Below are 20,883 nucleotides of genomic sequence, written 5' to 3' on the forward strand. Positions count from 1 at the left end.
TTGAACAAAGCCAGCAAAAGCCCCGCAGAAAGTAAAGAAGTAACACAGCATGGAGTTTTACCAGCGCAGTTTGGGTCTGTGGCAGCTTTCTGATTAGGGTGTGATGCGGGCTCGGCGAGCCGAGGAGTTGAAAGAAAGATTTCTTGGACTCTCAAGGTCTGGCAGTAGTGCTCTTTTATTCAGAGAATAACGTGGCGACAGGGCCCATGGGCAGTAAGAGCTGCAGGCATGGGGACAGGGCCCATGGGCAGTAAGAGCTGCAGGCGTGGGGACAGGGCCCATGGGCAGTAAGAGCTGCAGTGCGTTGAGGGTTAGAGCTAAATTTATAAGGCATAGGTATGTGAGTTATTTCTCCACAAGACAAAGGAAAGATCATGAAAAAAATGGTTAAAATGGTAGCAGTGTAGGTAGGGTCTGGTTATCTGGTGGTCCTATAACTTTAGATAAGAGATCAGCTCAGATCAGATCAGGACGTGCTCCTCCCCACCCCAGGATGATATAGATCAGTATGTAGGGCAGGACACCTTGGGCTTCTCTCCCTGTGGCAGCCTTGATCCTCATCAGTGTATATGAAGTATCAAAGGCTAGATTATCCCAAGTGTTGTTACATGTTACTGTAAGGCAGTATTAGTATTAACCACCTTGCAAAAAAAGATTAAAAAATGTTAAAAATTACCTTGCAGGTGAAAGTGGAAACATCTTCATAAAATAAAGAATAGGAAAAAACCCACAACTGGTTAATATGAATATGAATTTTTCTGAGCGATAAACTGATGAGCCTGAAAGATGAGTGTGTAAGTCCTTGATAGCAAAGTTTGCACATTTATAAATTGTATCCAAATCCTCTTACTCTGGGGATAAGTAATGGACACCCTTCACCAAAAGCCAGGTAAGGTGTATGTGTTGGAAGTTTCTGATGGTTGCAGCCGAGAGGACTTTTGGGGGATGTGGCAAAACTTTCAGGCCCATTCAGGAGTCTTGTTTTGTTCCTGAACTTTTATGTATTTATTATATGGCCCTATGAATTATTGAGATTGTCCTTACACTACAGCCTACTTTAAATTATTCATGTGGATGCTTTGGGAGAATAATCTGGGTCATCTAGAGTGGTTAGGCCTGGAGGCAAAAATGATGTCCTCCCACAAGAGCGGATTTATATTGATATGCAGCCTGGTTGGGCCTGTGCTAACCTCTTTGTTGGCCCTAGAAGTAATGCAGTTAAAATAAACATTTCTCCTCTGATTTTTTTTCTGATATTTGATTTTGAAATAAAGTTAGAAACTCACACTTTAGGGGGCCGGCCCCGTGGCTGAGTGGTTGGGTTCACACGCTCTGCTTCAGTGGCCCGGGGTTTCTCCGGTTCCGGATCCTGGGCATGGACATGGCACTGCTTGTCGGGCCGTGGCTGGGGTGGCATCCCACAGGCTACAACTAGAAGGACCCGCAACTAAAAATATACAACTGTGTACTGGGGGGCTTTAGGAGAAGAAGAAAAAATAAAATCTTAAAAAAAAACACACTTTAGACGCACATTTACTCAGCCTTCCTGTTACCCATCCAAGTCAAAAGTTTGCTCAGCCAGACCCAGCTCAGTCATGATAGAATGCAAATCATTTGTGAAGAATCAGAATTTCACTTTAATGAATAAAATACTATTTTTTTTAAAGATTAAAAAAAAAAATTTTTCCTTTTTCTCCCCAAAGCCCCCCTGGTACATAGTTGTATATTTTGTTTTAGTTGTGGGTCATTTGAGTTGAGCATGTGGAACGCCACATCAACATGGCCCAATGAGCAGTGCCATGTCCATGCCCAGGATTCGAACCAGCAAAACCCTGGCCTGCTGAAGCAGAGCGTGCGAACCTAACCACTCGGCCACGGGGCCAGCCCCTAAAATACTATTTGGCAAAAGAAGTTTCTTGGTATTTCAGTTAGTAACTTTCCTTGTTTTTAAATTAAAAAGAAATGCAACCTGCAAGTTTATGTTAAAGTAGTATTTTTGTAGGTCTAGTGTAGAATATAAATGTCAACCAGGATACTATCTAGCTGTGCTAGGATTCTTATTTTTTTTTGTGAGGAAGATTGATCCTGAGCTAACATCTCTGCCAGTGTTCTGCTATTTTGTATGTGGGATGCCACCACAGAGTGGCTTGACGAGCAATGTGTAGGTCTGTGCCCAGGATCCGAACCTGTGAACCCTGGCTCTGCTGAAGCGGCACATGTGAACTTAACCACTATGCCACTGGGCCGGCCCTGTACTGGGATTCTTAATCACCTCCTCTCCTGCCTCTGCCTCTGCCTCTCCTTCCCCTGCCACAGATATGCTTAGTTGGTTTGGGTTCCAAAAGTTTGTTTATAAAGTTAATTTCATTCATAAGGTTCATGAAGTTTATGTTAATAGTACTGTGGAATCTAATGAGCATCCACAGCAGCATAGTTGAAGTTGGAAAAGCCTACATTTCGGAGCTGGCCTGGTGGCGCAGCAGTTAAGTTCGCACGTTTGGCGGCTTGGGGTTCGCGGGTTTGGATGCCAGGTGCTGACATGACACTGCTTGGCAAGCCATGCTGTGGTAGGCGTCCCACATATAAAGTAGAGGAAGATGGGCATGGATGTTAGCTCAGGGCCAGTCTTCTTCAGCAAAAAGAGGAGGATTGGCAGCAGATGTTAGTTCAGGGCTAATCTTCCTCAAAAAAAAAAAAAGCCTACATTTCATGTGTACCTTTCCTTAAATGTGGTCCTCTCACAGCACATCTTGAGGCAGTTAGCACAACTGTTATTTTCCTTAATTTTATAAATAAGGCAAAGAGGTTAAGAATGCAGAGTTAACAGTGGCCAAGCTTGGATTTGAGCCCAGGTTTCTGACTAGAAGTCCTATGTTCCTTTCATTGTAATATACTGCCTTTCATCTAGCATGCATTTGTTGTGTGGTTTAAGGAACTGCAGTGCTTTTTAGCCTGGAACACAGAAGACTTAGGCAGGGCATTGTTTCTCTTGTAATTGAAATATTTGAAGAGCATTCACGTGGAAAGAGGGATGGATTTATTTTGTGTCGCTTTGGCAGGTGCTCTGGTAAACGGTAGTTACAGTTGCGCCGACCTTTGGTTCCACGTATGAAAAACTGTGCAAGAATTGGAGGGGCTGCCCTCGCAAGTTCCCACCTAGCAGCAGAGGCCTTGGGGGGGTCGTTGGAAGGTGGGTGGGGACGTAAGCGATGCCTGCCCTGTCTTGCCGAAGTCTGCTTCCCTCTTTCACTCTTCTTTGCCTCCTCCCTCTGCACCCTCTCTTAGAGCCTGAGTGCTTGGCTGGGCCTCCTCTTCTCGTTCCTAATTTCTGCCTCTTCTCCCTTAAGCCACTCAGAGGCAAGTTTTAAATATGGGACAGTCTCTTGATAATATTTAATGATAATTTTGTTTGGTTTATTTTTCTCACATTTGAAATGTATCCACATTCCTTCCATATTATTTTAAAGAAAGTGACAGGAAAGTATGAATTTGGAACTTATAATTTTTTCTAGTACTGTTCCTAAAGGGATTTATTTTAACTGGAAATAAAAATTGAAGAGTATACTGTGATGGTAGGCTGAGGTGAGGATTTATTACATTCAATTCTCTGCTGAAAGACCAACGCAGTATTTACTTTCTCACCCAAGGTGTATTATCCTCAGAGATAACCAACCAAGGTTCTTATCCTGTTTCGTTCCTAGTTGCATGTGGTTGTGCAAAATATTGTATAGGAAAAGCTACATAGGTGCTGCATTTGCCTGGCCAAAGGAGCCATATACTTACTGCAAATGGGTGGTCATCAGTGGCAAGTTCTGTATTGATGTCAGAGAGTGACTTCTGAGAAAGGTCCATTAGAATTCGTATCATCGACCATCTTTTTTTTTTTCTTAAAGATTGGCACCTGAGCTAACAACTGTTGCCAATCCTTTTTTTTTTTCCTGCTTTATCTCCCCAACCCCCCCCCACCCCCCCCCGTACATAGTTGTATATCCTAGTTGTGGGTCCTTCCAGTTGTGGCATGTGGGATGCCGCCTCAGCGTGGCCTGACCAGCGGTGCCATGTCCGTGCCCAGGATCCAAACCCTGGGCCGCCGCAGCAGAGCGTGTGAACTTAACTGCTCGGCCACGGAGCCGGCCCCGCATCGAACATCTTTGAAAGTGAATTTTCAGAGAGTAGTGAGGTCAAGAAGAAAAAGACCCGTTCTCTCTCAAACAGCTGATGAATTTTTGCACAGCAGTTACTAGTTTCTTTGTCTTTTGTCTACATACTTTTTTTTTTGTTAATTAATCCTTAGAAGCCAGGAGCTTAGATATTTGTTCAGTGGTCAAATCTCTGTGCCATGCTGTCAGAAGTGATCTTGGGAGGTTTCAGATAATGGGGGTGGCTGAACTGAAAGAGAGGTTACCTCAGGGAGCAGGCAAGTGAGAAAGTAAGCTAGGAGAATTCTCCCCTCTTAAGAACAATATAATGCTTTTAAAAATAATTGGAGTTATATTACTGTTGTCCAGAGCCTTTAGAAATGAACCATTGTGAGGAGCTGGCCCGGTGGCACAGCAGTTAAGTTTGCATGTTCTGCTTCGGCAGCCTGGGGTTCGCTGGTTTGAATCCCGAGTGTGGACACGGCACTGCTTGGCACACCATGCTGTGGTAGGTGTCCCACATATAAAGTGGAGGAAGATCGGCATGGATGTTAGCTCAGGGCCAGTCTTTCTCAGCAAAAAGAGGAAGATTGGCAGCACATGTTAGCTCAGGGCTGATCTTCCTCAAAAAAACAAAAAAGAACTATTGTGAATATCTGAGTGTGTAGCTGACTAAGGTTAGTGCAAGAAGTTCACATTTCAGCTGATGTCTAAGGATGCAGGGGTCCTCCCAGCCCCACTGGTATGCTCTCGGTCAGTGAGGAGGACCCAGCTACTTGTAAGGTAGCTCATTGGGGTAGGGACGTCTCTGGTTATTAGCTGCCCTGGAATCTGTCTCTTGATAACTTTCACATACTAGTCCTAGTCCTGCCTTCTGGATGTGTTCACATTTGAAGACAGCTGTTTTTACTTACTGAGTCAAAAGTCTCTCTTCTTTGAGTTGTTTCCAGAGCCCTCTGGACTGGAGACAGGCTGGTTATTGGAGTCTCTCCTTAAAGTCTTGTTTGTTTTGGAACTGCACACGGTAACCTGCAGGTCCTCTGAGGAGCACAGAGTGTGCTGGGACCCCTGTCTCCCAGATCAAGACAGTGTCAATGAAATGATTCCTTTCAGCCCAGGACTGTGTCAGTGTCCTTGGAGCGGCCCTCCTGCGCTGTGGGGACACAGTAACCTTATGCGCAGCCAAACCTCCTGCACTGCTTCCCAGAAGCAGGTCTTGTAGAGTCGGTCTTTCTCTGTCTTCCTCTTCCTGGGAACTTGTGCATAATAAGATCCAATCCTGACCTTTGACAGCACCCGTGACCTTCCAAAATATACCTCTTTTCAGATGCCACTTTGTTTTATTTTATTTATTTTATTTTTTGAAATTTAAAAATTTTTTTTGAGGAAGATTAGCCCTGAGCTAACTACTGCCAGTCCTCCCCTTTTTTGCTGAGGAAGCCTGGCCCTGGGCTAACATCCGTGCCCATCTTCCTCTACTTTATATGTGGGACGCCTACCACAGCATGGCCTGCCAAGCAGTGCCATGTCCACACACGGGATCTGAACTGGCGAACCCCAGGCCACCGAAGCGGCACGTACGCACTTAACTGCTGTGCCACCAGGCTGGTCCCATCAGTTGCCACTTTAAATTGGAGATGATTCTCACCAAAAAAAAAAAAAAAAAGATCAGTATGTGAGATGATGGATGTGTGAATTAACTAGGTGGTAGGAATTCTTTCACAGTGTATACGTATGTCAGTGACCACGATGTACTCTTTAAATATTTTACAGTTTTATTTGTCAGTTATATCTCAGTAAAGCTGAAAAGAAGTTGGAAATGAAAACATCATGTCTTCAAAAGGTCACAGTTTCCTATCTGGGACTGTAGTCACAGAGATACATTCTAGATTTCTTATTTGTTTCCAGATGGCATGCAAGGATCGTGGTGATCGCTGGGTTGAGGCCCATCAGGTTTGCCACCTTATTTAGTATGCCAACTCGAGGAAGTGAGGACACCGGATGGGCTGAGGTGTTCCAGCGGAAGCTCTCCTTTGGCCCTCCTTCGTAGGCGGCTTTGGCACACCCCCGGTGAAGCGGTGACTGCCTCTTTACTTGCTAGTGTCTCCACGGTTTTCCATTAACTGCAGTTTTTGAGTCTGTAAGTTGTTGGAGTGACAGGGTTTCTTCTCTTTCTGTTCTGTTCTGCCCCTTATCAGCTTTTTCTTCCTAATTTCTTTTTGGAATTATGCTGTCTTGAGTTGGTATCTGGAGAGGCATTCTTTCACCTGTACTGGTGACATGTGATAAATGAGGACATTTTAGGCAGGGGGACTGACACATTGCTCAGATGGGTTAGTTGAACAATTTTCTCGGTGCCCTATGTCATGTGCTGTATCCTTCCTAGCTGCTGGCCTGTCAGCCTGCTTTGAAAGGTTGGAAATGAATAGGGGGTCACCAGCTACCCCTTCTACACACGGGGACAGCGTCTCCAAGGCCTCAATTTCTTGGTAACAAGTAACGTTTTGCTTACCTGCTTCCACATAGGCTGCTGATGATGGTTAGGATTTGGAAAAGGGGAAAAAGAGGATTTGGGTTTTGATGAGTAGCTGGGGCTTGAGCAAAGGAGAGGCAGTAATGAGCATTCCTGAGGTGAGGGATTTGATCGTTGAGGAGGGGTTTTGTTGAGTAGATGTTGACACACTTTTTCTGTAAAGGGCCAGATAGTAAACATTTTAGACTTTGCAAGCCTTGTGATCTCTGTTGCAACTGGTCAGCTCTGTCATTGCAGCACAAAAGGAGCCACAGAAACACTGAATGAATGAATGTAACTGTGTTTCAATAAAATTTTCCTTGTGGACATTGAAATTTGAATTTTTAGGTTTTTTTATTTTTAGATTGGCACCTGAGCTAACAACTGTTGCCAATCTTTTTTTCCCCCCTGCTTTTTTCCTCCCCAAATACCCCCATTACATAGTTGCATATTTTTAGTTGTGGGTCCTTCTAGTTGTGGCATGCAGGACGCTGCCTCAGCATGGCCTGACGAGTGGTGCCATGTCCACACCAAGGATCTGAACCAGTGAAACCCCAGGCCACCAAAGTGGAGTGTGCAAACTTAACCACTCAGACACAGGGCTGGCCCCAAATTTTTAGTTTTTGATGTCGTGAAATATCCTTTCGATTTTTTTCCTAACCATTTAAAAATGCAAAAATATTCTTAGTTAGTGAACTATACAAAAACAAGTGATGGGCCGGATTTGGCCCATGGACTGTTTGCTGACCCCTGTTGTAGAGAAACAGGAAGCAGAGAGGACAAGTTACAGGGCCTGGGAAAGCAGGCCGGGGGGGTAGATGGAAGGTGGGATGAAGAAGAAAACCATTTTTGTGATAAAATGAAAATTTTAAAGGAACGATAATTTGTGTTTATGTGTGTGTGAAAGCATCTCAGTCTTTATTAAAACAAAACAAAACAAAACAAAACAAAACACTTCTTCACTATGGAAAATTTCAAACATGTACAATGTAAAGAGTAATATAATGCATCACCAGTGGCGATGTAGTCATCATCTAGCTCCTACAATGACCAGTTCTAGGCCTTTTGCATTTCCATGTGAATTTTATAGTCAACTTGTTTTTTTTTTTCTGTTGCCAATCTTTCTCTTTTTTTTTTCCCCCTCCTCAAAACCCCAGTACATAGTTGTATATTCTGGTTGTATGTCCTTCTAGTTCTTCTTTGTGAACTGCTGCCACAACATGGCTACTGACAGACGGGCGATGTGGTTACATGCCTGGGAACCAAACCTGGGCTGCTGGAGCAGAGCGTGCCGAACTTTAACCACTAGGCCATCAGGGCTGGCTCCTGTCTTGTATTCTGAGATCTTGCTGTGCTCACTTATTCTAGTAGCTTTTTTTTTGAGGAAGATTATTCCTGAGCTAACTACTGCCAATCCTCCTCTTTTTGCTGAGGAAGACTGGCCCTGAGCTAACATCCATGCCCATCTTCCCCTACTTTATATGTGGGACGCCTACCACAGCGTGGCTTGCCAAGTGGTGCCATGTCTGCACCTGGGATCCGAACTGGCGAACCCTGGACCGCCGAAGCGGTCAGTGGAGTGACTGAAGCAGGGCACAGGGAGTGAATGAGAAGAGAGAAGGATGGGCACTAGCGACAGTGGAAGGGAGGTGTACGTTTGTCGCAGACCGAATGAGGAGGGTCAAGGAAAGTGTTGTTGAATTAGACGCCGGCAGTCGCGGAAGCAGTGGTGGTTAGGATTGGGAGGCGGTGCCAACAGTGAAGTTTTGAGTTGCTTGAAAGAACCCCTGAAGCTTCTCCGCTTGTCTGGGGGTGGAAGCCCTGGGGGTTGTAACGGGAAGAGAGTGTCTTATAGTTCTTCTAGTACTGTGGGGAGAGAGAGAAGATGTGAGACGTTTAGGATAAAGGGAAATTTGCGTTTCTGGTTGTGGTGAGGAAGCCAGGAGACTAACCCTGACTGTATTCCTTTGTGCTGAGTGCTGTCCTCGTTAGTTTATATGCGCTTGATGTGGTTCCTGTAGCCGTCCTGTGTGGTTCTTCGTCTCTCCACTTACAGATGAGAAAACTGAAGTTTGGAAATGAGTGATATGCCCAGAGCCACATAACTAGTAAGTGGTGGAGCTAGCCTTTGAACCCGTGTTCTACCCGAATAATCATTTCTTTTCACTAGATACGTGAACTCATGAGTATACGCCAGCAGGTATGCCAGGTGCTGTGGAAAGATCTGCCGTCGGGTATCTGTGCTGTGTTTAGTGTTATGGCCTAGAGCAGTGCTGCTCGTCTCTTTTGTTAATCTAGTGATCTTGTGTTTTGAAGTCCTTAGAAGAGATGGCTGTTTTTTAAACTAAAGTAGTCAAATTACTCATTTATTCAGTAAGGCAGGTTAGACAGGCGGCATTCTCAGAGGCGTGTATCTGTGTGCAGGACTTTGGTAATGTTTCTGACGTGGAGGATAGTTTTGAGGGCTTAGATTGGAACACTCCCATCTGCTGAGTTGGGGTGAAGCTGCTGTGACATGTGAATGCTAGTCTAGCGTTTCTTAGCCTCTGCTGCTGGGAACCTCTGACTGAAATTCAAAGTTTGCTAACAGTAATACTGTTCTGAAATTTTACTTTTTAAAAATTAGAACGAAGCATTAGAAACATTTATTTTACATGTTCTGTTTTCTTAATGCCTAATTGGTTATGTTATATTGAAATTCCGACATGTAATTGAGCTTTATTGCTTGAACTTGCAATACATTACTCATGCAGTAAAGACAAGCAGTCTGATCCTAAATGGTAACAGCAGAGTGAGTGTAATTGAAGTGTATGGTGTGTCTCAGCATTTTAACAAGGAAGCGTGGACCATGACATTTTGAACTCGGAAGAAAGTGCTTTGCATTGTTTTCCTCTTTTTCCCCCTTACATCCTCATCCTACCACTAATAAGTGAGTAGAAGTTCTACACTCAGTTACAGGTTATAGTTACAACTGTCTTAGAACAGTGGGCTTTAAACTGGGCAATAGGTGATTAACTTACCTGTCTAGAAAGAGTTTACTAGGATTTACTTCTGACATGCGTGTCCTTTTTAGCAGTGATTCGGGCTATTCACATCATAGATTTGATTTTGTCTTTTTTTGAGTGTTGGGTTCCATTCTCTATGTAATTTTTTTTTTTTTTTGAGGAAGATTAGCCCTGAACTAATATCTGCTGCCAATCCTGCTGCCAATCCTCCTGTTTTTGGTGAGGAAAACTGGCCCTGAGCTAATGTCCGTGCCCATCTTCTTATACTTTATATGTGGGATGCCTTCCACAGCATGGTGTGCCAAGTGGTGCCATGTCCACACCCGGGATCCGAACCGGCGAACCCTGGGCCCCTGAAGCGGAACGTGCACCCTTAACTGCTGCGCCACCAGGCCGGCCCGTCTATGTAATTATTGAATGATATCTTTAAGGCACTTACCCTGCCTTGCCTCATATTTATGGCATTTGCATTCTAAGTGAGTCCAGTGGGAGAAGTCCACACACAACTGCCGTCTGAGGGTGTGTTGGTAAGTGCCAGAAGAGTTAGAGTTCAAGTGCTGAGGGCTTCACAAGGAGGGGGAGACCAGGGGTGATTGTGGGCGTTGGGAGCTGTAGGTCCTCTGAGCTGGGCTTTGAGGAGACTTGAAGTCTGTTTGTCCTTTGAGATTGGCTGGGAAGGAGGAGGCAGCTTTCAGTGAATGGATGCTGGAGTTGGGGGAATAGCACACCAGTTGGAGGGAGCTGTGTGACCGCACAGGGAGGCAGTTCCCTCAAAGAGAAGCAGACCTGCTGCTCTAAACTTAGGCTGTTTGGAGGAGAGTGGTTTTGGAGATTGAGGTCAGGCTGTTCTGTGGAGGACTGACTGTCAAGCAGAGGGATTCAGGCTCAGTATTCTTGCTGGTTAGGGCACAAGACTTCTTCCCATCTTTTTTTCCTGGTTCACTGTGTGTATTATTCCTTGTGTTCTGTACCGGTGCCTTCGCTTTCCACGCTAGTTGCGGGTCGGTGTGCCAGGCCTAGGGTTGCCAGATAAAATACAGGACGCCCAATTCCATTTGAATTTCACACAAACGGCAAACACGTTTCTACTCTAAGTATGCCCCAGATGTTCCCTGGTTAAATGCAGTGAGGTGATTGCGGTGGTAGAAGTGCCAGAGAGGAGGGGTAGGGCCTTCTCGAAGAGCCAGGGACTAAGGAAATGATATTTGAGCAGAATCTTGAGGCGATACGTGAGTAGTTACTTCTCAGGCCAGAAGATGGTAAGCTGTCCCTCAGGGACAGGGAGGAGCAGAAGTGTGGCTCTTTGAAGGAGGGTGGCTATGCCTGTGTGTACAACAGGAAACGAGGTGGGAGAGGTGGGTGGGAGCTGGGCTCTGGGGGGCTGGTGTTGGCCCTTGGGCGTTTGATCTGAGCAGGCAGCAAGGCAGTGCCCGGCAGGGGAGTGACAGGGTGGGCTCCGTGCTTGAGTGTGGAGGGGCGCTTGTGGGGCGGGAGCATTGAAGGCAGGGAAGCGGCCGGAGGCTCTGGTAGTTGTCCAGCTGCACTTCCCTGACACAGAAAGAGGCTGCAGCGGGCCTGGCAGGGGTGCTGGGGCCAGAGGGAGGGCATGCTGTAAGCTGAAGACCTTTTACTTGCCAAGATGCATCTCCATCATTTTTAAATGTCTCTGAAGATAGAGTACCCCATAGACCCTCTGTAGTCTCACGCACAGGCCATCCTTTGAGATAAAGACAGCCCAGGCACTTACCAGGCTGTGGTGGAATGGCGTGGGATTTGGGGTCTGACTTACCCAGACCCCTCAGTAGGTTTTGTCAGCTGTGGAAGGCTCGGGTTATCCTTTATACAGTGGACCTGATAATCGCACCCACCTCCTCAGATGAAGGAGAAGCGAATGAAATGATGGGTGTGAAATCCCCAGCACGGCACACCACCTGGCGGATAGTGGGTCCTCAGGTTTAGTTCCCTGCTTTCCCTATTGCCAGTGAGGTTTCAGAGGGACTGGAGAGCAGTGGGTTTTGACCATCTGTTTGGGGTTGTCAGTCTGTGCCAGGCAGCTAGGGGACTGCAGAAGGATGTAGGGGTAAGCAGGGAGCCCCTGTGGGTCCCAGTTCATTCTGAGAGTTCAGAGGGAGCCCTTCTTTGAGCTGTGTCCTTTCCCAGGAAATGTGGATGGAAATCTAAGGGAGTAACAGGCTCTGTGACATAGCCTTTCCCTTCTCTTTCAGCCAATGCTGTTGAGTTGGCTTTCTGAACTCAAAAGAATGTCTACACAGATGAGACCCTGTTTATGGTATGGTACAGAAAGATGAACATCCCTCCTTCCCCCCAGGTGTAGACCAATCCCGTTATGCCCAGGTTCTCAGCCTTGGCACTATTGATATTTTGGGCTGTATGGTTCTTTGTTGTGGGGGCTGTCCTGTGTGTTGTATGATGTTTATCCATATCCCTGGCCTCTACTCACTTGATGCCAGTAACAGTTCCCCCCGAGTTGTGACAGTCAAAAATGTGTACAGATAGTGCCAAATGCCCCCTAAGGGGCATAATTGCCCACTTTTGAGACCGCTACTTTATACTCGGTAGACACGAGGGAAAAGTACTCCTTAGTATTTTTTACTGATTTGCTTTTTACCTAACCAGTGAAATGCATGTTGAAAAAAGATTTAGTTTTTATTAAACTGAATTTAAATTTTGATCTATTTTAACTTGTTTAGTTTAGAAAGACTTCCTGTGTGTCATTAGGAAAACAATTCTCAAATCTAAAATTTTAAGCTTATCTTTAAAGGATTTTTTTACATTATTACTTTTCAGCGATTAGTGAAATACAAAAAAAGTTTCATCTGGTATTTCAGATCAGTTTGTTATAAATGTACAAATATATCAAATTGATATTTTAAATTAAAAATATGGCTGACAGTTAATTTTATGAGTACGATATTGTGCAAGTTTGTAACTCCCTGCCAAAAATCTGAGCGTAAAGTCATGGTTTGAAGGGGTCCTGAATAAACGTTTTCTTTCTGTAGATATTCAGAAACCTTGGCTGGGGAGGGAGTGGCCAGAGGAGACTCAAAATTTCTTGCATTCTGGGAGTTTGAATTTTGGGAAACAACTTGTTTTGGACTAAATCTGGAAAAATAATTTGTGTACTGTAGCCAAAAATTCTTTTAGGCTGTCCTCTTCCAGCCTTGTCACTTGTCTGGAATGTTAAGTATTGTCAGTAGTTTAACGGCCTTTCAGAAGCTTGTATTAAAAAGAGAGAAGATCTCCAGAAATGAATCTGAAGAGGTCTTGATATAAGATTAGGTTTTTTATTATTCTTTGGAAAACAGTAAGAAGGAGAAGATTTATGGTTCTAAGTTTGAAAAATCCAGGGAGCGTCCAGTTGTTTCTAAGTCTTTCCTTTTGTTAAATCTTGTAGAATAATAGAAATCATAAATTAGTATGAGTGGGCTTTTCTGTGGCCAAAACAAGTGGAAATAGAGTTGTGCTTCTGAATTCTTGTGGCTGATAATTAACTCCTTTTTTCTAGCATCCTGTCTATTAGTAATTGTGATTTGGTGGAAAGAGCTCAGACTTTGGGCAAGCTGCTGACCTCTGTAACCTCGGTCCTTCCTCCTTCCCAGCCACGTGGGGCGATGATGAGAATCAAATGTGCTGGCCGAGTGCAGGCCGCAGCGGGCCTTCCACAGCGGCCGGCTGGCAGTCTCCAGGCAGCTTGCTCTGGTATTTAAACAACAATAGTAACGTCAACAAAGCGTCTCAACCTCCTCATTACTCTCTGACTCTCTTCACAAAGTCAAATTTTTAAAAAGTTTATTATCCTTCGTCTCCTACTCAACTTTTTCTCCCATTCCACTGCAGTCTGACTTTGTGCCTGTCCTTCCCCTCGGAGCTGTGCTGGCCCTGCTCACCATCACCTCCTTATGGCCAACTTCAGTCAGTGCGGCCTTTCTCCTGGTGATTCACCTCCAGGCTCCCTTCACAGACTGTTGCCAGACAGAAGGGAGGTAGCTGTGAGAGGAAGGGGGTGGAAATTGGAGAGGAGCTGCTTTTCTCTTCTTCTGTGACCATGAGAAGGTTTAAGGGGGGTGCCCACCTGGGCTAAGGAGAGGACACTGGGTTGAAAGTTCCTTCCTCCACGGGCCAGGAGGTGGAAGTGAAGGACTTGTAGATCTAAATGCCGTCTTTCCTCAGCAAGTCATAATGTGCGTCATTGATTTCTGGAAACAGGTAGAACTACCATATTAAATGTGCTCATTAGTTGATAATCCACCTTAATTTTATAAAATGTCTTAAAAATCAGAAAATATCATTTATAATAAAAGTAAGCATTTTAAAATTGTCAGTAAGCATTAAAATTGTCAGTAAGCTCCTTAGTAAGCATTGAAGCATTCTGAGCAGTAATCGACTTCTGTCTGTGGATCCAGACTAAACAGAGAATCACATGCCCGAAAGCCTCTCACCGTGGCTTCTCTCTCCTTCCTGTCTCTGTTTCATGCACCTTGAATACACACCCGCTGGCACGTGTGCAGGTTTTTGCCATGACAAGGCTGAGGCTTTTCCTCTGAGTAAGCCTTGACATTTTCGGTGGAGTATCAGTCCAAGTCTGTTTTTAAAAGGTATACATTTAAATGCACTTTTCTTATTGTGTGTTATAATTCACAATAAGAAAGGTTAAAAACATGAATATGTTGAAGAATTCAGTATAGGTTCAGTCTATTGCATTATGATTTATTTAATTAAACATTTCTTATTGAATTTCTTTTGAAAGTTTGGTTTTTGTAGTACACATGCTTTTATCAGTTTGGTTGTTGGTTTTAATTCATTTAGCAACATTTACTTGCTGACTGCAGTGTGGCTAGTTTGCTAAATTTCAGTTTTCCCTTGTCTTCGTGATTCCTTCTCAGTGTTTTAAGTCTGTTCTTAAGTTACAATTTTAATATCCTGACATTTCAAATACGGAGTTTGTTGAAATAAGAGAGAGAAATGTACTTAGATTGCTTGGGTCGAAACCCTTTTTGGATTTTTAGTGGGATACTGATAGGCATAAAAAATCATAACTAATAAACAATTTCCTTTTTAAAAAAAGTTTTGATTCCTGATTGTGAGGGTACAAATCCTGAAATGCATTTCTTGAATTTCTGAAAGAAAGATCCTAATCCACTCTCCTTGCCTTTTTATAAGCAAGGCTCACAGTTAGCATGATGTGCTCAAGGTCATGCAGACGTGTCGGGCCTCCAGCCACAATCCGGGCCCTTGCTTATTGTTCCAGTGAACTCCCTACCCTGTATTTTCAAGATTTCCTCATATATAATTTTCAGTGGGAAAGAATCAGAAGCAAGTGTTGTTTGTTGACATCTGCGCACCATAGTATATAATTTATTGTAAGTAATAAGTAGAAATCTGTAGTCATTCCTTATAAAGGGTTTCTCTTACAAAGTGTCTTTTGAGTTGCTGCTTTTATTTTAATAAGGCATTAGTCATACTTGGGGCACGCAGTGTGTTTTCTGTAAATTATGATAGCTTACATTTATCCCATCCTTACTGTGGGCTGCCACCCTGCTAAGCATTTCAGGTTCATTATTTCATTGAATCCTCTCAACATCCTTGTAAGGTCAGTAGTAGTATTACCAGCCCATTTTGTGTGTGAGGAAACTGAGATTTCAGGGAGGTTAAGTAACTTGCCCACGGATACAGATTTGGATACAGGTTTGATCGGACATGGTGGGGCAGTCTCCTGGTTGCTGGCTTTTTAAATAAGCACAGTGGATTTAAAAAATCAATTAAATAACTATTACATTTAAATAGTTTTAAATAGCAATACATTTTGTATAACAGAGGGAAAATATGGTTCTAATTGGAGGTGAATAGGAGAAGTTCAAAGGAAAAAGTCGTGGCAGGATCAAGATCCTGGTGTTAACACCAGGAGGTGATAACAGGAGGGAGGGGATGGGCTCTGCCCCTGTAGTGGCCACCAAGGTTCTTGTCCCATGCTGTATCAGGGCGGGAGATGCTGCTCAGTGAGGGATGCCTTCAGAGCTCCATTGTGGTTTCCAGGCCGATCTGTGTTCTCCTTGACTCAGGGCGGATCCTTCTAGATGTAGTATAATGACAGTTAAGATGAATTCCTAAGGTCTCTTGGGCGTTATTTCTGAAACCCGATTGCCGCGTTTTTCCTAGGTGGATGGTTGGGGAGGGTGGAGTTTCTGAATCACTGGAATGAATCGCCATCCCTCATCTTGGGTTGTTGAACCATTCTTCTGACCTTTGGGCCCTGGTGAAATAACTTCTGGAATGAGTAGGTCAGGATTTTTGTTCTTTTTCTTGTTCTGTACATGTTATTTTGTACAAGAACTCTGTAAGTTAGGTTTTGTCAACTCCTCTTTCTAGGAGAGGAGACAGAGATACAAAGGTATAAGGTGATGAAGTGATGTGAGTGATTTGCCTGTGGTCACACAGTTCCTATGGCAAGGCTGGACCTGGAGCCGGCTGTCCTGCCCTTCAGTTCAGCACTCCGCTACTGTTTGCCAGGCCCAGAGGGAGGGTCTAGTGGTACATCACAGACCCTTCTCTTGCTTTATCTTATATACTTCATATTGCTATCAGGTACGTGAGTTATGTTAAATTAGGTGGTTTTTGAAGTCAGAAGGTACCTTCGAGATTCCTTAGAATCCAACCTCCTTTTTTGTAGATGAGGATCCTGAGTGGACAAATGACCTAGGTTGAAGAGAGTGTTTGTTAGAGGGAGAACTGATGGGTTTCAAGTCAAAGTCAGAATTTAAAAATATCCCAGAGGCTGGGACCTTGAGCTGAATCTGACCAAAGGAAAATTTTAACAGATACGGATGTAAATTTTTTTCAGAATTTAAATTGCACAGCTATGAAAAGGAGAAAAGTGGAATGTTTATGGTACAATTTCTTCAACATTTCTGTGGTGTTTGAAAATTTTCGTAATGTTAGGGGCAAACAGAGAAAGGCAGCTTAGCAGCAGTTTGTGTAAAAAAACTTGCAAGTATTAGATAAGTGTGAACTCAATATGATGAGTTTCTGGTAGCTCCTAGAAAAGCAGCATTTTTTCTTAGATTAAGTTAGAGTAGCTCAATGTCTGGATAGAGAGAAGTAATAGTCAGGCTGAACTGTGTGCTTGCCACACCAGATCTGTCTAGTACCTCTGCCTAGTTCCGAGGGGCCACACACCATGATGCTGATGGACAGGGATGGTGTCGCGTCTGGAGGAGTGGCTGGGGCGTTGTGGGGCTGACGTGGGAGAAGGCAGACTTACAGGAGCGCCGTCGTGGTTTCAGATCTGGGAGACCTGCGGGCTGAGAGTGGTACTTTGTTTTGAGTGTATTCTGCGGTTCCGATGTGCTCGTCCCTGATCCCCCGTTCTCTGCCCCTGCACTCCCTCCTCCACAGCAGCACCAGCTTCATTTTTAGGAACTACGAGTCTGATTTAGGGCTGCATTGCCTTTATCCAGTCTGTGGTTTGCTGTCCAGTGTCAGACGAAAGCCAGGGCTTGACTGGCCTGCTAGGCCCTTCCCCTGCCGTCCCCCCACAATCCCCATTTTGACGTTTCCCTATTCTCACTGGACCCAAGTCCTTGGAGGTCTTCAGGTGAGCCCATGATTTCTCACACCTCTGTGAGGTGTACCTCCCACCCTGTTTCCTACAGGCAGAATGGGGGACTAGATCCTTCTACTCCCACTGTACTTGTACATATACTTACCTTGTTTTTCAGTAGAATTTATAAAGGATGGGGACTTTTTCACTATTCATTTATGTATCTTGTTTCTTCCACTAGACTGTGAGCTCCTTGAACGATATTTTTGTCTTAAACGTTTTTATTTGTCTGTGTATTTATGCCTTGCTGACTAGCTTCCCAGAGAATTCTCGTTTAGCTTGCTATGGCACAAAATAAGTGTTCAGTGAATGTTGAGTAAATAATGATTTGCTTCATAACTTTTTAGTACTCAGTATCCTCCAACAGTAGATGCTTCTAACTAGAAGGTTCTTTGTCAGTGATACTGCATGTGGGATTTTCTATAAATGACCTCAAGGGTATTTTCCGTTCTTTTAAGAGTCTGTGGTTTGATTTTTAAATACTATTTTATCTACCATATGTGGAAGGTAAGAGATGGCCCTTTATTTGTTTCCCTCAGTAGGTTTTAATTATACGGTCTCCTCATCCATGTGAAGGAAACTGGAGCTTCCTGTGTGGCTGTGGCTGTAATTAGCTGTAGGCGGGGCTCCTGGAGCTGTAAATCCTGTCCTGAGGAGCCCCAGTACTAGGGCATCCTGGGGAGAGTTCTGCCACCCCGACTGCAGCCTTCTAAGTGCAGGCTTATTTCTGTAAACGAGAGTGGTGTGCCTCTGCTCCTACCTAACAATTATTTTAAATAAAGTAGCAGGTATCTATAAATTAATATAATTATAGCGAAGAATTTTACTTTTACAACTGTAACCTAATACATACTGATTTAGACCTGGTAATACATTTTCTGCTCTGAAAAAGATTTTATATTAAATAACATGATAATTAGTACCTTCAAAATGAAAAAATTTTGGTCAAGAAACAGCACTGACCCATAGGACAAGTAGATAAATCTAAAAGGGGCAGATTGAACAGTATGGTTTTAGTGTTGTTACATTTTGTTCATATCTTGTGAAATTGAGATCAAAACTGCACATTCCTGAGGAAGCTCTTAGGTGTGGTTGCTTTGGAGGCCATTTGGAGCGGCCGGGAGGGTGTAGGGTTTGGAATCAGACGACTGTCTCTTAAGAATGGTTGACTCAGGGAGAGTTACATATACTCTCTGAGCCCCGGTTCCTTTATCTTTCAGTGCCCACGTGGGCTCTTGTGAGAATTCGATGAACTGTGCTGGGTCTGGCCAGCTATTTCTCCTCCTTAACCAGGCGGGGGGCCCAGACCTACTGGTGAGTTGTAATCTGTTGAGGATCATTATCCTTAATAACAGCTTTATTGAGATATAATTCGTATGCCACACAATTCACCCATTTAAAGTATAAAATTCAGTGGCTTTTAGTATATTCACAGGGTTGTACAACCATCATCACAATCTAATTTTAGAATGTTTCATCCCCCCAAAAAACCCTGGTTCCATTAGCAGTTAGTATCCATGTTCCCTACCCTCTGTTCTACTTTCTGTCTCTCTGGATTTGCCTATTCTGAACAATTTCTGTAAATGGAATCATACAATACGTGGTCCTTTGTGTCTGGCTTCTTTTATCTGGTATAGTGTTTTCAAGCTTCATCTGTTGCCCCGTGCATCAGTGCTTCATTCCTTCTTCATGCCCAAATGTTATTGCATTGGATGGATATACTTCATTTTGTTTATTCATCAATTGGTGGACATTTGGAATTGAAACAAAAAGTTATTTTGTATGCAGAAATCATTTAATAATGAGATATGATAATAATATATATCCAATAAGTAACAAATACATGCTCATAAGTCAAAAATAATTTAAATGCTAACAACGAATTCCGTCATAGTTTAATTGGGAGAACTTTTTGAGGTTGGGTTGTTTCCAGTTTTTGGCTATCATGAATAATGCTTCTGTGGACTTTTGTGCGTAAGTTTTTGTGTGGATGAGTGTTTTCATTTCTCTTGGGTATATATCCAGATATCCAGGAGTGGAGTTGCTGGATCAGGTGGTAACTCTGTGTTTAACCATTTGAGGAGCTGCCAGCCTGTTTTCCAAAGTGACTGAACCATTTTACATTCCTACCAGCGGTGTTGTGAGGGTTCCAATTATGCCACAGTCTCTCTAACATTTGTTACTGTCTTTTTGATTGTGGCCATCCTAGTGGGTGGATGGGGTAGATCATTAGGTTTTGACTCTGTGACAGAGGCAGCAGCAGGAAAGGGACAGTCTGTTACGTTGTCCAGTATGGTAGCTACCACGCAACTTTCAATAGATTGAATAAAATGGAAAATTCAGTTCCTCAGTCAGACTAGCAACATTTCAAGTGCTCAATAGCCGCAAGTGGCTAGTGGCCCCATACTGGACAGCATATACATATATATATAGAACATTTTCATCCTTGCAGTAAGTTCTACTGGATAATGCTAGTCTAGAAAAAGTTAGTTTGACAGTGGCTAGAGGAGTAGGCAGAAAATGGTAGGCAGTCTAAGTGGTGCTGTAGAAAGGAGTGGAGGCATGGAATTTGGGGAAGAGAAGAGAGAAACTTTGGGGAGCCATTTACAAGATATGAGACTTAGAAAAGAAAAGATAAAAAAGGGAAAGGGAGTAGTTGAAGAAAAGGTTCTTAGGAACTTGATTTTTCTACAGTATCTTGAGTTAGTGACAGATCCATTCGAATTCCTTCGTTTTATAGATGAGAAAGCACAGCATTGCTGGTTGTCAGGGATCAGCATGACTGCATTGAACCTCTCCTGGGAAGCTACTTGAATCTGTCGTGTTCATTTTCAGTATCCTCTGGGAAGGTGTAGGGAATGGGTGGTAAAGCTGAACTAGAAGGAACACTTCCTCTGGGCAGATTGCTCAAGTGGAACAGGAAAGTAGAAAGCAGAAGCGCTAAGAGCAGGCAGGAAACTTGATCATTACTGAATGGAGCATTTTCTGTAAGGAGAAACCAGGAAGTTGGGGGAAGGCCGGAGGGAAGAGCCTGAGGTCTCACTGTGTTTCAGTTGATGTTAATAACAGCGTTCTGTTTGCTCCCAGGCCTTATCACGTTGAGGGTGGAGCGGAGCCCCCTTCGTGCCCTGTCTCACTGTTCATGCTGCCAAACCAGTTTGTACAGTTTGTGTTACGTCAAGGCAAGTTAAATCTGGAGTGTTCGAGCACAGTCTAGGTAAAATATTTATTAAAGCTATTGGAATGAACCTTTTCTTTTCCAAAAAGTTATTCTGTAAGTTTCTCTTTATTTTTATTAGTGTGTAGAAATCTTGATAAAATAGACCAACCTCTTTTTTTGTGTAGTCTAGTTTCTCGGAGTCATCATACATAAACTTCATGACATTCCCAATAGGCCTTGGTTTTTGCTAGTTGTGCTACTCTGCCCAAACTAGGCCAGTGTGTCTTTCCAGACTCAGTGTTGCTGCAGAGACTGCTTTGCTAGCTCAGTTAATAATGGTGCATTTAAGGGTCTAAGTGGCTGCAGCTGTGTTTGCTGCCAGCGTTATTCCAGGTCCGCTAAGCTGTGAAATCAGGTGTGTGCCACTGAGGTGGAAGACTTGTCATCGT

At 43.8% G+C, this 20,883-nt stretch overlaps 1 protein-coding gene across 7 annotated transcripts in view; it reads left to right on the forward strand.

The window, feature by feature from the left end:
• The window catches only part of SPECC1L (sperm antigen with calponin homology and coiled-coil domains 1 like), a 136,066-nt gene that overhangs the window by 6,577 nt on the left and 108,606 nt on the right, over positions 1-20,883 (forward strand). For 2 of the 7 annotated variants that reach the window (XM_070628188.1, XM_070628192.1), the window contains exon 2: positions 20,362-20,491. The exons of 2 other annotated variants lie outside the window; for them this stretch is intronic. The gene's annotated coding sequence lies outside the window, so the exon portion shown is untranslated. Of the gene's footprint in view, positions 1-11,881; positions 11,947-20,361; positions 20,492-20,883 lie in introns of all 7 variants that reach the window. 3 more of the 7 variants (XM_070628191.1, XM_070628195.1, XM_070628190.1) reach the window with 2 other exon arrangements.

The sequence above is a fragment of the Equus przewalskii genome, chromosome 7 (genome assembly GCF_037783145.1).
Source record: "Equus przewalskii isolate Varuska chromosome 7, EquPr2, whole genome shotgun sequence".
NCBI classification, from domain to species: Eukaryota; Metazoa; Chordata; class Mammalia; order Perissodactyla; family Equidae; genus Equus; species Equus przewalskii.